The 16,809-nt window shown below is 39.9% G+C and overlaps 1 long non-coding RNA gene across 2 annotated transcripts in view; it reads right to left on the reverse strand.

The window, feature by feature from the left end:
* The window catches only part of LOC133211870 (uncharacterized), a 60,101-nt gene extending 46,092 nt beyond the window's left edge, over positions 1-14,009 (reverse strand). For both annotated transcript variants that reach the window (XR_009725306.1, XR_009725305.1), the window contains exons 1-2: positions 13,886-14,009; positions 7,171-7,308 (exon numbers count right to left, since the gene is read on the reverse strand). This is a non-coding gene — a long non-coding RNA (uncharacterized LOC133211870). The remainder of the gene's footprint in view (positions 1-7,170; positions 7,309-13,885) is intronic.
* Positions 14,010-16,809: the final 2,800 nt, after the last annotated feature.

Here is a 16,809-nt window from a genome sequence, read left to right on the forward strand (position 1 = left end):
TCTTTCTTTGCCCTTCTTGCCCTATTACTCCTTATACATTTCACAACAGTTGCTTTGGCACACATCTTTCAGCTACATATGAGCCCATCTAAACTGATGTTGCCATCATTATTAGCTGCCCTGAAGAGCCGACAGTCTGGGTATAATATGATTCATGACAGGTAAAGATCACAAAGATCTGCAGCACGTAAGGTAACAATGAGAATATTCTGGTCCACATGGTCAGATATAGTCACAGCACATCTGCAGCCTAAGCACTACTGATGCTTTTATAGCTACAGATGCATATTTGACATAGTCATCTGTGCCTGTAGCTGCACATGTGGATGGGAAGAACGCAAGGAGCTGCCCTGCAGAGAGCTGGGCACACTCCTCAGGCTGTGGGGAAGGTGCTGTGTTAGTGCTTTGTAAGGTAAACGGGAAGGCTCTCGGGTGGGCACATGCTTTGCACTAGCAAGAGCTTCTGTGTCCCTTTTCCAATTCTTTGGAATGAAACTGATAAACAAATGCCAATTGTTTCATAGCTGTTCTTTACCATGTAATTGCAATGAACTGATTTTCATGCTTGGCAAAATTTGCATTAAACTGTACATATGTTTATACAGGTCAGAGATAGAAAAGGAAGATTTGTTTGTGGATTTCAGAACTAAGGTAGAATTCCATAGAAGAGGAATTTTTTTTTTTTTTTTTCAGCACAGAATTAATTCTATTAATCCAAATCTGGAGCATTCATTCCTCATCAGCTTACTTCTGCAGCACCTGAAGGATATGGATATTGAATAACTGTGACACTCTTGGCATGCTGTTGGTCTGTGAAGCTGGGAACTAACTATTCTGGACAATACCCTTAATGAAATAAGCATGATTAAGAAACCAACATTTGTTTTTAGCAGAACTCTTAGGAACTGAAAAATAAAAGGGGATCTCTCACTTATTCCCATCCTTTATGCTGGCTTCAGCTGTTCATGGACTTGGAGGGTGGATTTCAGGTACACTGGTGCTGCACCACAAGCAAAGGGAACTCTGTGTTTCTCGTAATGTTTTTACCTTCCATGCTCTTTTACTACACAAGAATTACTGCTATTACATGTAAACACTGTTCTAAACTGGTGGCTGCAACCTAGAAAATATTTGTCCGAAGCTGGTGCCGACCTCCTCCCCTTCCTCCTTTTTGACCTGAAAGCATTTTCTGATTCTCCTCGTAGGAAGACACAAGTCTCAGCAGGAGAGCTCTAACTAAGCCAAGCAGGAATCATGCTGTTTGCTTTCAGAACTGACTTCTATCTGCTCTGCCCCAGCTGTTTTGACCCAGTCACCTGTGGCTGCTCTTTGACAGGGCTAGTTTATGCCTGCCTCTTGCCACTCACAGAGTGGGAGAACTTGTCTTGCTCAGGCTGCGCTGTCACTTTTTTTTCACTTGACAGCAGACTGGTCTGACATGGTTCTTGTCACTCAAACGATGGAGAGCACAGATCCCTTTAATCCATCTAACAAGAAGTTCTCTTGTCTTCTCTCGGCACCAAAACTAATTACACAGAAAACCGCAAGTGTGTGGTTTCATGCAGGGATATAAGGGAAGAAAAGACAATGTTTGCATGAGGGTATAGAGAATGCCATCAGATAAAGTCTGTCACATTTTGCTTCCTTTCAGCCCACTTCCTACACCTGAGAAAAGCCAGGGCACCGCCTCATCCCTCCTAATGCCAAACCCTTTGCTCTTTGTGGCAAGCTGATGCTGTAACTCCTTCTGATACAGGTTATCTTCAGGCTTTGTTACGAACTGCAGTAAATTATTCCCTTTGCCTCTGGGTCCACCTTCTTCACAAAAAGGTTCAAATCATGGACCACCCTTCAGAGGAACCACGATGGTCACCTACAGTCACAGCTGTGGACACATCCCACTATGACCACTATGCCTGTGCAAACTGAAGCTGTGATCTCCAGCTCTCCATGCCACATTTCTGCCCTTATTTTTACTATTAAAGTTTCAATAGAAGAGAGGTTTAATATTTTTGAGATGAGAAAATAGGGATGTTTTCCCCTGTGTTAATTTTTACTGTTCTCTAGTGCCACAGCACACTTTAATCTACCTCTTTGCCCAGTTACTAACTGATGGGCAGGAAAACAAAATTATGCAAGACAAGAATTCATCCAATGCTAATGCTTGTTGCTTGTCTCGGTAATTGAAGACCTGTGTTAAATAAATGGAAATAGGGTCATGTCTGCTTAAGTAGAAAGATGAGGAATGAGCAAGAAGTAAAATAAGAAGTCTAATCTCTGTAATAGGAACACCATTAACATTCACGGCATGGGGTGCACTGGGGGAATTTTAGAGTAACTCATTAGAGTTCCCAATGCAGGGAACAAGGGGTCACAGCAGTCGGGAAGGAAGGAGCTGTTAGAACAGTAAGGCTATTCTCTTCTGAAGGAATCTGACTTGGACAGTATGTTTTGGAAGGAGTGTGCTGGATAGGCTCAAAATCAACATTTTACTTTGTGACTATACTGTTAGTATGAGCTATCAGCATAATTATAACTAGATGCACATAGGGCATAGGATTTGAATATGGCCTTTAGCCTTTGCTATCTACTACAAAAGAAATAATTTCTGCCTATGAGTTTTAGAAACAGAAAGTAAAAGATGTCAAAAGAACAAAGCTTTGTTTCAAAAAGTAGTAGGATCTTTCTGCCCTGTATTCGTCTTATGCTAGGAAGTCAATCAGCTCATCACAATGGTACTAACAATTGCCAACTGTTCTATGAAGGTATTTCTGGACAGGACAACTATCAGACATGGGATAACATGGGTGTTTTTTGTGGTGTATGTTTTTAAATGCATAGTCAGCAATGGTCATGAGGCATGAGTTATACTTTCAAACTGGTTTGACTGCTTACCACTTGCATACAGAAATGCACTGTTTAAGAGGGAATGAAGAGGTGCAGCTTTCAAGAAGGTGTAGATTTAACATTTCTCTGCACTCACGCATGCTTGCAAAAGGTGCGCTGCAATGCAACTGCTTCTCAGATGGATGAGTAGAGCACTGTACATCCACTTAAATGAACACTTCCAAATACCTAAAAGGAAGTACTTCAGGCCTTTCAGTGGTGCTTTAGAGCAGAGTGCTGTTCACTAGCTGGCAGGTAATGTTGCTGGTACATCTTAGCTATCTGCCTTGTGGGGAAGAGGAGCCCATGGCAGAGAGCTCTCGGGGGGCTGAACATTCCTGCTGCAAACCTTCAATTCACCTGTTTCTAAGCTGTGCCCCAGCTCCTCCCCCTCACCAGAGCACCCTTTCATCTTATTTATTAGGCAAAATGGTGGGGATAGGTTTAATCAGTGGAGAGGTGGGATGCTGATAGCCCCAGGGCTGCCCCAGCTGTGTGATGGAGCAGCACTGCGGGGGGAGAGGATGGCTGATGAGCTTTTCAGCTTGAATCTCCATGGGCTTCGTGTTCACATGGGGAAGCCCATCTTAGATCTGAGAGATTGCTCAGCACAGGGCTGCTAGGCAGCTCTGCTGCTTACAAAATGCTTGTTATTTGATTAATTTGCTGGAACACAACATAGCCAGGAATACTTCAGAAATCTCCCCAGATGTCCCCCTCTGTGTCTTTTCTACATTAATGTGAACAAAATCAATGGAGTTTGAAGATGCTCTTTATAAATAAAAGATACAACATGTCAAAGGCAGCAATGACTTAGCACTTCTCAGACTGTTGGAAAGCGGAGGCGGTTTTGAATGTAGCAAAGCAACAAAGTGCATTTGTGCATGTGCTAAGAGAGAGAAAGAGAGGAATACTGGCCTATTTTACTTAAAAGCGGTGGAAAACACACACAGAACACTGCAACGTACTTTTGAACGTATGTTGGGGGATGTGCAGGTTCAAACTAATTCTTATTAGTAGAAGCCAGTAATTTTGCTTATTCCTATATAAAACACAGGGAGTAACTTGAAATCTGATCCCTCCTCAAAATGCACTTTAACTGTAATAAAGCAACATTTCTGAAGTAATGTTTCTTATGTCTGTCACTATGGCAACCTGCTAGGTGCCAGTATGACAGGAAACCTGCATTATGAGGCTGCATCCCAAGTGGTTGTATCAGAAGGCAAAGGCAGTATCATATATGCCAAAGAAACAAACACAGTTTAAAAGCTTCTAATACTGTTTTAAGGCATTTCACAAAGGCTTTGAACAGGACTTTTCAGCAAACTCAGAAAACAAACTGAAGGTTGTCAAACAGGTACCTCTAAAATTACCTTTTAGAAAGCCTTTCAGGCAGCATTGATTCCTACAGCCATTCGTTAACTGTGACACCAAAATGATGGCTAGCTCCTGGACTTTAGTAACATATTCTAAGGTTTGCTTCTTGCACGTTTGTTTATAAAGCCAGTAATAACTTCTTAATGTTGAAATAATATTAAATAGCAGATAAAACAACAAAACATTTTCAAGAGAGAATTCCTCAGATAAAAGGCTTTAGAGATTATCAAAGGCATAGAACTGAGAAATTCTCCTTTCTAGTATACATTTAAGGCAATACCGAAGAACAATTACAGAGTCTCAAGTCAGATGTTGGTAAACATTTCTGTGGGCAGCCCTGGCTTGTTGGGAAAACATCAGTTTTATTTTGCTACTTGTTACCCCAAAAATGTTTTTCTTAGAACACCTACCCTGGAAAGTTTATTTCAAGTTGAGAGAGGAAAAGATACTTTAAGAAGCCTGTTTTCTTGTGAGATCCTTAAGGATGCTTACAAATTAAGTATTTTGCCTTTGTGTTACAGAAATTAGAGTCCTTTAAGAAACAAGTTCAGACATTTTGCTGGAAACAAATGTCCTGACCTGCAAATTAACACCACTTCTGTAGTCAGAGTTCTCAGAAGGATAAACATTTCTTGCACACTTATTGAGAAGGATCTGCCACTCATCCAGAGCCTGCTCCAGAGCCCACTGAAGCAGATAATAGTCTTTCCATTAACCCCCCTCCCCCCAGGTGAAGATCTGACCCATATGCAGGCAACTGTAAAGACTGACCCTGCAGTCACTAACATCACTGCTAAAACTTTCAGCACCTTCCCCCATTATCAGAACTGTACCACTCAGCATTCAGAAGGTCCCATCTGTGAGCAAACCCTGACCCTGTGCTCTTTACTAAGCCAGGACTCCCACTCAGAATCAGTAATGAATAAGGTAGGCAAGATCTGACCTTCCCTTTAAAAAAGTCTATCTTTTCCCAGAACAGCTGATGTTTGGGAATATGCTGACCTTTACTTCCCCACTGAGTAGCAAACTTCTCACATACTTGGAACATGGACACACCACTTCTTTCCCAGGTGACTGAAAACAAAGGTAGAAATCCAAACCAACACACAACCTCGCTACAGTTATGGAGACAGGGAGTGTTCCCTGTCTTTGGTTCAACATCAGCCATACATGAATGTTTCTATGCTTTCCTGGGACAGGAGCTGTTGCACCACATCATAGAAAAATAGCATGCAGTGAGGGTATCACAACAGAGACTTTACACCTTCCATGGTACTGACAGGTAAAAGAGAGCAGGGCTGCTCCCAAATGAAAGCACACTGCAGGGTTTTATTCCTTCTTACTCAAGAACAAAAGAATTGACTTGCATATGTTTTTTTTCTAGCTGTTCAAGTTCCACTGGGAAAGGCTTCCAAAACAGGATATCACTTTATTATGCATCATATCTACATATTCATTTAGCATCATATCTACTTTGCAATTGGATAGCAAATGCAGTATAAATCCAAGAACTGCATGTTACTGCCTAGTAATTGTACTCAGGATCACCAAACAATTCAGGAACTAATGCTATGAGCCTTATATCCTTTCACCTCCTAACACATAGCACATTAAGCAGGCATTTAATGTTTTTCATTGGCTTGAACTCTGGTCAAGAAACCTTCTGGGCTTCACCCGAGTAAGGGGTTATCCCAAAGCTCTTCAGCAGCCAAAATTAGCGCCCTCTTTTAGCAAAGCAGTCACTGTCCTGGGCTGAAGCATCACCCTGAGATGCCTCGTGAGGTTCTTGTTACCTCCAAGCTGAAAGGCTATGGGTTACTTATTTCCCCTGAGCTGGTAGGGAGAGTAAGAGACCAGAAAAGGGCAGTCTAAGCTCTCCTTATATTCTGACAGCTACAGAAACTGGTTTAGCCTTTTGTCTGTTTGCTCCTTGGCATCCAAGTCAGATCTAATTTAGAATCATTGTCATACCAAAGCATAATCAGCAGTGTCAGCAGAGGTCTGAATCAAGCTCAGCCCTGCTATTCTGATCTGACAGTGCTGCAAGTGAGGTCAAACATAATGTTTTCTCTGCTGAGACTACCAATGGGGATCCAAAGACAAGGAAAGGCATTACTGTTCTTTCCTATTGTTTTAAGGTTTAGATTGCACCCTGCTGAACTGTGGCTTTTGTTAATGAATTTAAAGTTAAGAAAAAGACCGACTCTCCAATAGATCAGGACCTGGCTTAGTCTTTGAACTTTACAGGTTATTAATGAGAGATGGACAAGGACAGCAATGTTATCCATGCCAGGTACCAAAACAACTGCTTTCTGTAAAGCAATTTCCCCCCACCCCCAGCGTTCTGATCAGGTTTTTTTCCAGTATTTAGCAAATATTTAAAGCTCAAAAGATACAAAGAAGCAAGGGGAAATTCAGCATCACAAAATCTACAGTGTTAATTGCAGGCAACAATGTTTTCTAAAGGAAGCAGCAGGTGAATTCAGGGAGTTTCAGAATGAACAGATGTTGGTTAGATTGGCAAACTCATTTGATCAGTTTTGATAGCAGCCTAAGCTACTGAAGTCTGAATACTCTTATCAGTTCAGATTAGAACAAGATGCCCAACTAAAACAACGTTTTATGCAGTTTGTGTTTTCAATTAGAAATGAAAGGGTCTTCATATCAGTATATCAAATCTGTAACTATTAGAATCTCAGTTACTTTCACATACAGGAGCCCATCTGAAATGATGGTTCATCTAAGCTTTCCTAACATGGTAAAGGGTATTACGTTGCTTATCAAAGTAACCGGGTGTGGCAGTGAAGATAAGACAACAGGTTACCCAACAACTGCCAATGAAGCATGCAGTTCTCCTTTAAGTGTCATGTAAGAAGTAGGATATACAGAAATTTCTAGTTTACTCACCACTGCCATCTCCTCAGCAAAACTGGGGCTGTACTGCAGATATTCAGGTGTATGGCCAGGGTGGTAACAAGGCAGAACACGACTGTGCCTTTTTGCTTCCAGGTGACTGACTTGGTGGCAATGCAGAAGGAAATTCCCCTGGGAAAAAAAAAACAAAAACAAACTTCTATCAGTAAATAAAGTTTAAAAACCTATAAAGAGACAGAAAAGCTTCTAATTCTAATGCTGTATTGTACTTGTGCCTCAATTCCTGAGCTGATATTCCTGACAAGTCATGATAGGTCTTTAGTTCTTTTCTCTACCAATACTGTAAACCTGTAACACAAAATGGATCTGCTATATGTAACTTACTGATCCGGCCTCAAATGCCTCTTTCCTGAAAACACTGCAAAGCAAAACTGTAATTTCATTATGCAGTGTAGTCCTCAGTAATAGCAGAGGGACAGCATCTGATGGTGATGACAATTATGTTCTTAGAGTTCTCTGAATAGACTTTCTAAATTATAGGCTCTCTAAGAGATTTTGATCCATTTGTGTGGGACAACTAGTCTTACTGAGGATCCTCATGAAACACACATCCTCAGTACTGGGGAGCACCCTTCCCATGCTTAATGGAGGTTACCTTTCGTTCTGCAGTCATAAATGACTGGGTTGATCTCGCAACCACAGCCACTGCAGGAAGCTGGAAAATGCACCAGTGCAACACAACACTTGAATTTCCACTCTACAAACGGCTTGTGTAGAGGTGGTACCTCCACCATGAAAGGCTCAACCCAAAAGTGAATTTTCATTTAATGTTCTTTTTTAACCATTTTGGAGAAGTCTCCATTTTTTGTCAGCTTCTTAAAGAGCTTTCATATCTTAGGCTTCATATGCTCACTTTAGCTTTTGCCACATTTGCTTCTTACACTGATTTTTAAAAGCACACAGGCATAAAAAATACTGCACAATTATATAGCTATGGGTAAGGGACAACTCAGTAAATTTGCCACAACTTCTAAAACAAGCAGAAATAAGTCCATGTCTCCCATAAGATATAAGAGACAAAGGTATCCTGCCTTTCACATTCAGGCATTCTTCAGAAGTTGGACAAGAAACATCAAACATAGAAAACAAATCACGTTTAAGACTAACACCTACATATTGTTTTAAGGTTGCAGTTACTTGGTTACAGATACAAGGAGCTAACTAGCAGCTAGCTAAACACAAGGGGTTTGATTAGGCAATTTTAAATTTATACCAAGAAAACATTTGCAGCAATGTTGTCTGGAGAGCTTATTCCTATTTTCCAACGGAACAACACTGTGCCCAACAAACACATTTCATTGTGCTAATGGAGAGGGAGGACAGAGTCAGTCAATTACATCTGAAAGTTTTTAAAATTCACAGAAGAAAACAATAATACAGCTTCCAAAAAAGTGAAATAAGGTCATAATTTGCTTGTGGGTATTCCACAAACAGGAAAGACGCCAAATTCATTTCATTAATGATTCACTATGAGTTACACACCCAATATAGAGAAAAATGAAGTTCATTCACACAGCCGCAACCCAGCCTTGATGGTTTCAGCTGTTGCTTTCTCTGTGAAGTGGTATTTCATTAACAAAAATCAATGAGGAGATATTAGGTGCTTTCTTATTATCTGTATGACTAGAGCAATACCATCTGCTTAGATCAAGGACCAGGAAGTAAGAAGGAAGGACCTCAAATGTAGGCTAGAAAATTTCAGTGGAGAGGCGAGTCAGAGATGCAAATAAAATACAAATCATTCTTCCACTGAAATTGTGTCTAAAATTAATAATGAACAAATACTGTCCTTCAGCCAATACAATGGGACAGGTAACAAGCTTACTAGAAATTAGTGGGACTATTAATGGATTACTTTGTCTCCAAGATGCTCAATAGGAGAAAATAGGTTATTAATATTACAGCCACAATTCATTTAAAAGCAGGCCACTCTAAGCTCATTTTGCTGATCATTCCTTAAAAGTCCAAGCTTTTGGAATAAAAGAGGTTGTCAGTAGCGTGAATTTGTGGTGTAAATTACTTTGGAAAGAGCACTGTGAAATAATGGAAACAGGAGGGCATTAGGATCTGCAGACACTGAGCTTGGGGCTTGACAGAATTTTTGCACCACTGATGGACATTAACTTGCACAATTAAGGGTACAAGATCAATTCCTGAAGCATATCTGTGCCCTGGATTTATAGAGGATGCATTTTCATTAAAGATGGCTGAGTATTAAGATGAAGACAAAGACAGTGATGGTGAACAAAAAGAACTGTGTATTTATCAAAGGGTTTGGCATAAATATGGTGCTGGTAGAGGGTTTCAGCTGTTTTATGTCTCAGCAACAGTTTAAACAATAACATTCATATCACAGAATGGTGTAGATAATATCTGCAATAAAACTGGGTCTTTTATGTTCAGAAGCAGACAAAGCCAGGAGAGCACATTGATAAATGAAGCTGAACCTTTGTATTTCGTTGTGGTGGAGCTCCCTCTAGCTTATGGCATTAACCCTGTATCTGTAAATCATATTTGCTTAAAGTCATCCCTCCATTTTCAGGGTAGAAAAGGCTTCCGATTCTATATTCTTGGAAGCATTTATGACATTTATAATTCAGCTGAAAAAAAACCAAAAGCCCCTAAAGCCCAGCTGCTAGTTGAATGACATTAACAGGTCTGATGATAGTAAATTTCATACTTTTAAAAAGAACAGTATAGGGAAAAGACTTCTACATCTGGGTATGTGACTGTCATAAGCAGTACATTCTGTCTCTTCCAGCTTTATTCTTGTTTATTTTTATGTATATAAAAAAGATGCATCTTTTTACCCACTTGGTTGAGAGAATTAGCCTTTGCAAAATGGCAATAAGCAAGTGAAGATTCTGCAAGGTAAATTTATTTGCTAATACAGAATTACATAGTCTGAGCAATCCCAATTCCTCAAAAAATTATTTAATCACCTGAATTTATTGACAAGAACAAATCAGAAAAACCGATTAAGAAGTATCTTAGTCTGATGAAAGGTAGGAAAGTAATCACCATGACTTCTCTTGTTCAGAATGAGAATAGACGTTTGTTTTAGCTGCAGAATTCATACAGGTTCCCCTCTTTAGGATTCCTCTACTTTTCAAGGCTCAATGATTGTAAATGCTAACAGTACCTTTAAAAAAAGGTGGAATGAATTGTGCATTATGGAAACATTGTTTTGCTGAAATGCTAATTTGGGGAGATTAAGAAGACATTTCTGAAGAACAACATCCAAAATCTGATGTGAAGCTTAAATAACTACTGAAATGATAAGCAGGCAGAGCTACAGGAGAAGAGTTAATTAAAAATCTCCAAGGCAACTTATATTCCTTTGTCACAAAATAAATGCTATGCTACTGATACTGTACCTGTAAACTGAAAAATCACCAGCTGCTGCTGTAGCTAACCAGAAAATAGAAAGGATTTACTGGTTCGCAATGTCTTAAATAGTCTGCATTTTAAATGCATTTGGCCACCCTTCTTCATAAATATTGCTCCCTGGGTTTTCTATTTAACTTCACAACTACTTATCATAAGCTTCTTTGTCCACTGAAAAATTAAGCTCACCCACATTAAAATTAACAACAAAGAATCAGCTTATTACAGACTTTGAAGAAACTGAGTCAATAGGAATTAGTATTAAATTCAGACTGAACACAGAGAGACAAAATGGACACTTTATATACCTTGTGTGAAATCCTAAAGTATAACATAAAAATCTGTGGGGCTGAAACAATGTTTATATTATTGCTTCCCCCAATAAATTAATGTATGAGATAACATTTAATTTCTAAAAATAATGTAGCTGGTTTAGAACACTGATTTTAGAAACCGAATGCTTTGAGAATTGTCTGATCTGATGCTAATTTGTCTGCTGAACTACAGCACTGATAGAGATAAAAATGCTAAAATAGCCTGCTCAAGTTTACTCTGTATTATCTAATGAAAGCAATTAATCACAGAATCTGCTTTAATTCAAATTACACTTGAATGTATCTTAAAAAGACAGGTGAAAAGAAAAAATATTTAAAGGGAAGAAACCATTGTCAAGTATTAACATTCTTAGAGTATCATTTTGTTTGTATCATTTTCTAAAACATGTTTGATCAAATTCGCCTTATTAAGAGTTTAAAATCCGAGTAAAAGAAGTGTAATTTTAGTCATATAGGTAGAAGCACACAATCACAGCTGACCAGTGACGAGAAGTTAAGGGAAAGAAGGGGGTTTTAAAAGCCTTTTCTCTGTACCATGCAGTGTGTTTGTTTGGAGTATCAGCACAAGAAGAAACTGTGACAAAGCCACTTTACTGCCCTAATTTTACATTAGGAATTCTTGCTCTTGAATAGCTAGTGTCAAACTGCATATCCAGTTCCACAGGCTTTTTGAATTAATTTTTCCTATTACATGCTGAAATCAGCTTCTATCCTCCAAGTTTGGAGGGAGGTGAGAGGGCAAGAGACTGACACTGGCTATCTCTAATGATTTAGGGGAATTGTCCCATTTAGGAGCATTTAGTCTGCATTTGATCTAACAAGACTCCTCACCTTGTTTTAAAATGTATCACCCAAGTGAAGCTTCAAACCAAATACAACTTACTATGAAGATCACTAAAATACTAATTATTTTGAAATGTGTATTAGACTTGAAACTAAATTCTTAAGAGCTAACAGATCTGATAGTCATGCACAGGGAGAATTCAAAGGGTTTTTTTATTAAACATGCTAATAATAGGGATTACATTCCTTAAATCACACCCAATATAATTAGCATGGATTTGATTTACAGCAAATTCTAACTGCTGTATTATAACAGAAATTGCTCTTATGAGTTAAAGAATGAAAATTAGTTATTTGAAGCCCTTTTTTTCCCTGCATAAAATATGAATATTATCATATGCTGAAGTACTCTTAAAAAGTAAAAAACAGAATATAGAAGTCCAACAAAAATAAGTGAAATTATACTATGGCAGTGCTATACAGTACAATACTTTGCTTCCATGAAAAGATCCTGGTTTTGAATTATCACTGTAATAAGAAAGCTTTGGGGTTGATCTGATTAGGCAAAAAAATGTCTTTACTTTGCAGCCTATGAAGGGAGACAAAACTTGTTGTGCACACTTATATTCAGCTTTAGTTTACTGTGAGCTAACAGTAATCAATACAGGAGAAATCAGAACAAAACAAACATGAAAACAACAGACTAAATGTTGCAGCTTGAAATCAAGTGACCTGGATTGGAACAATCTGGCACCATTCAAGTGTGGTTATTTTTTAAGGTTTTTTCACTGAACATTTTCTGACCACATAAGGAAAGAAAACCCAGCATGTTCTAAGATTTGATCTGCATTTAGGTGTGCAAGCGATTTCATATACAAAACGTGAGATAATTGTAAAAGTCTTTCCAAAAGTCAATGTTAAAGGACAACTGTTCTTACATAAACTATTAGCATTTTACTCCCTACATTCATTATAAGGATTTCTTTTAATTTCAAAACACTTAAACTTGAAAAATACAACACCAAAAACCCCACAAAAAAAAACCCTGCAACTTTCTGTTTCTTGCTGTGCATTTCTTCACTAAAAGCATGGGGTTTCTGTGACTGAGAAACATTCATTTTCTCTTACTTGCTGTATTTTACTCTCTTGCTACAATTATTTTGCAACTTCCATGTGAATTTTTAAGCTATCCATAACACTGAGATATTTGCCCAGGAGAGAACACCAACCAGGGCAAGATACAGCCTCTGAGGAAAAAAAGAATATACACGCTTCCATCCCATCAAGTGTATTATTCATGCATCAAATCAGTGACACAGTAAACTTATGTCTAAACAAGAATATGGAAACCTAGGGAGGAAAAAAAGAGGGAAAAAGAAGAAATAAAGAGAAGGAAAGAACGTGCAGATAAGACAGTCCTGCAGCTCCCTAGGCAGGGAAAGGCTCTGGGATGGTTCTTCACAAGCTCCTTTATACCCTCTGTTAGATATGGGTGCTTTGTAACTGTAGAATATAACTAACATGAATTTTTCCTTAGCAGCACAAAGAGTTTGCCTTATAACTGAGGTTGGGTCTCTGCCATGGGTAGATAAAATTGCCAGATAAAGCAGGGTCAGTGGTGGTTGCTCCCTTCAACTGTGCGCATCACAACCAGTACAGAGAAGATACCAACACTGACCCACAGAGAAACCTCATCCCAGCTCCCAGCATAGACTAGCACATGGCCCAGGGGAGAAGTGCAACATCTCCTCTGGTGTTCTGGATGTTCTAGTTACCCACACACCTTTCAAAACTTCCTCTGACTCCTGAAACAATGCCAGGATTTTCTGGGATACTAAGTTCATAGGTTAATAATATAGCTTTTTAAAGGAAGCCCCTTTTACTCAGACTTCTTACCTTTAATTTCAGCAAATCTAAACACATGTGGAAAATAAAGATACTTTTACACAGACCATCCCAGTCATCCCTACCTCTTTTGCCTCTGAGCAACACCACTGCCCACCCCAGACTCCTGATATCACAGCTCTGCCTCAGATGAGGCTCCTACAAAGCAGAGCACAGGCTTCTCTTTGCATCTACACAATCAGCTTACTCTTACACCTCACACAGGCACCTGGGGAAAAAGCAAGATGAGAAGAACCAAGAAGAATACTTAGCACTCTACAAATTCTCCATGAACTTACCCACAGGACAAGCACAGCAACCAACATCAGAAACCCTACCAATACACTAGAACAAAACCTAACAAACAGACCACTCTTAGCATCTTAACAGCACTGGGGCAAACCCAGTGTTCCCTCCCACCCCACACACCTGAGAGCACTTCCCTTGTTAAGATAAGAATTACCTACCAATGGTGCCTCTTCTCAGGTTTTGTGCACCAGGTGTTTTTAATATAAATACTTCGTGCCTGCCACAGCTGGGATGTAAGAAATCAGCTCATTAGGTGAGCCTGTGTGTTTGCTTGGTGAGTTTCTTCATGGTGGTTTGTGATACTTCATTTTATTTTGGGATTATGTTGTTGCCTATAAATAAGATTCTCCAGAGCAGAGGCCTTTACAGAAGGAAGGACAGAAGCAGCAAGCAGTACTGTGGGCTGAGTTAGCCAAGGAGTCTACTTCTGGTTTTCACAGTGCAAAAGGCTCGCTATAGTGCTGTTACTTGTGGATGGAGAAACAGTTCAAAAGTTGAAACAGTTCTGTTGGGGAAAGTTATCTTCTTTTGAAACTGGAAGTATCTGTATGTGGCAGAGAATAACAGCTCTTGTGCTTTTGCCTCAAGTATTTTCCTGTGCTCTTTGGAAGGGAGGAAATGTTTAGTCCTGGAAAGAGTCAATCCTTCTGAGGGCAATACATGTCAAAGGGAAGTTCTTGTATAGGGAAGATAACAGGTGGGGAATTAGAAAAAAACTCTAGGTTGGGTCAATTTGTCACTTTTGTTTATCCATAGAATTCAGGGAAGTGAGAGGTGACCTGGTGGCCAGGCAGCAGTGCAAGCCGTCGAGCACCTCTGCCAGCTCTGATGTGATGGACCAGAGAGGAGCCATCGGGGTGAGCAGGGAAGGCAGTCACAAAAGACTCCTTATTACCATCTGTGCTTACATCCTGATCTTAACAGGTTGAAGCAGTAATAGGCAGGTCATAGCTAAGCAACATACTTCTCTGCAAACATTTGCCTTAAGGGAAGCAGTCTGATTTTTCTTGCATCCTCTGAAATGGGATCTGTTGCCACACAAAGCTGTACTTGAGTTTATAATAAAGAGGCTTGGTTTGAAACAGGATTTTTTCACAGCCAAATGTAGCTTTAGAAAATAGCTAGTTTATTACATCATTATTACAGGATGTAAAAAGAAGAGATGCAAGATACACTGACCTGTAGACCTACTTGGGCTGAAAATCCCAGCATATGAAGGCAAACTCCTGAAACCAGCCTTGCCTCAACTATTCTTGATTAACTCCCTTTGAGAGCACAAAAGCATCTTTTTCATTGACAGCTAAGAGACCACGTTCAAAAATGGACCAAATTAACAGAGCAACAAGACTGTCTTGTTAAAAAATCTTTGTGTCCATAGAATGAGCTAATCTTAATGTGGGGAATTTGAAGTGCATTACTTACTATGCATTAATTTCCCAGTATAACTCAGCAAAAGGAAGAGGTAAAAATTGTCCTCAGACTTTGTGTGACAGCTCTTCTTTCCCCAGTCATCAAGAGCCTGCAGCAGGCTGTATTCCTGGCTGTTCCCACCAGTGCTACCCTATATGTGGGCAGCTGGCAGTAGGAAAAGCCCCTGGGGTACCAGCAGGATATGGAAGAGTCACATCACAGCTACTCCCTTCTGTCAAAATGCCACCTCAAAAGCAGAGTTTTACCTGTGACCTTTGAGGACTGTGATAAGCTTAGTGACTGTAAACCACTGTCCTGCAGTACACCCTCAGAGATGCTCTGGATGGGCTCAAAGGCAGCAGTACGTGAGTGGAAGTATCTTTCCTTTCATCCCATACATTCATATGCAGTCCTCAGTCTGTGGCTTAGGCATGGATGCTATAATTGCTTAACTGAAAGATTACTGCTGGGAGCAAGGTAAGAACTGTCACTTCCCTAATGCCACTGATTTCTTTAAAAGTTTATTAGCATGTGTAGTATTATCTTTTTGGCTTATTTTTCTTTTGTTATTAAATTTCACACAAGCTAATGACTGAAATGTAAATTAATTTATGCTGCAAATTTGGCTTTGACTGTGTTAGGCTGTTTTCTACTTGGTGACAAAGAGCACTGACGTTTCAGTTGCTGAGAGAGTGCACTTTGTAGCAGGTGTGCTAAACAAAGTTACTGCTCCATTTTAAGCAAACTGATGTCCTTACTGCTCTGTGTTAAAGTCTGCTGTGTGCTTAACTACAATGTGCCTAAGGTAACAGGGAACTGGAGTTCTGCTGTGTTAGGTGCTTTATGTTGAATCTTTCACAGTGTAAATAAGTAAATGTGGGGTTAAGAAATCAAACGTGAATGGAAAGTCTTTTACCCACTGGCATGTAGATTATCCCTGTGGTCCCCAACACAAGGGGGATGTGGAGCTGTTGGAGTGAGTTCAGAGAAGGGCCATGAAGATGCTCCAAGGGCTGGAGCAGCTCTGCTATGAAGGCAGGCTGAGAGAGCTGGGGTTGTTTAGCCTGGAGAAGAGAATGCTCCAGGAAGACCATAGAGCAATCTTCCAATTCTAAAAGGAGATTACAAGAAATGTAGAAAGGGACTGTTTACAAGGACCAGTAGTGACAGGACCAGGGGAAATGGCTTTAAGATGGCAGAGGGGAGATTGAGATGAGCTCTTAGGCAGAAGCTCTTCCCTGTGAGGGTGCTGAGGCGCTGGTACAGGGTGCCCAGAGAAGCTGTGGCTGCCCCATCCCTGGCAGTGCTCAAGGCCAGGTTGGACACAGGGGCTTGGAGCAACCTGCTCCAGTGGAAGGGATCCCTGCCTGTGGCAGGGGGTTGGAACTGGATGAGCTTTAACGTCCCTGCTAACCCAAACTAAGCTGCAAGTGACAGATTAAGGTATATTCACTTGTGCAACATTTCTTATTCGTTATAGATTAGTAGGAGAAAAGTCTAAAGT

This window comes from Neopsephotus bourkii, unplaced genomic scaffold, assembly GCF_033783945.1.
Source record: "Neopsephotus bourkii isolate Nb327-2 ecotype Australia unplaced genomic scaffold, CSIRO-AGI_Nbou_v1 NB_659, whole genome shotgun sequence".
Taxonomy (NCBI): Eukaryota; Metazoa; Chordata; class Aves; order Psittaciformes; family Psittacidae; genus Neopsephotus; species Neopsephotus bourkii.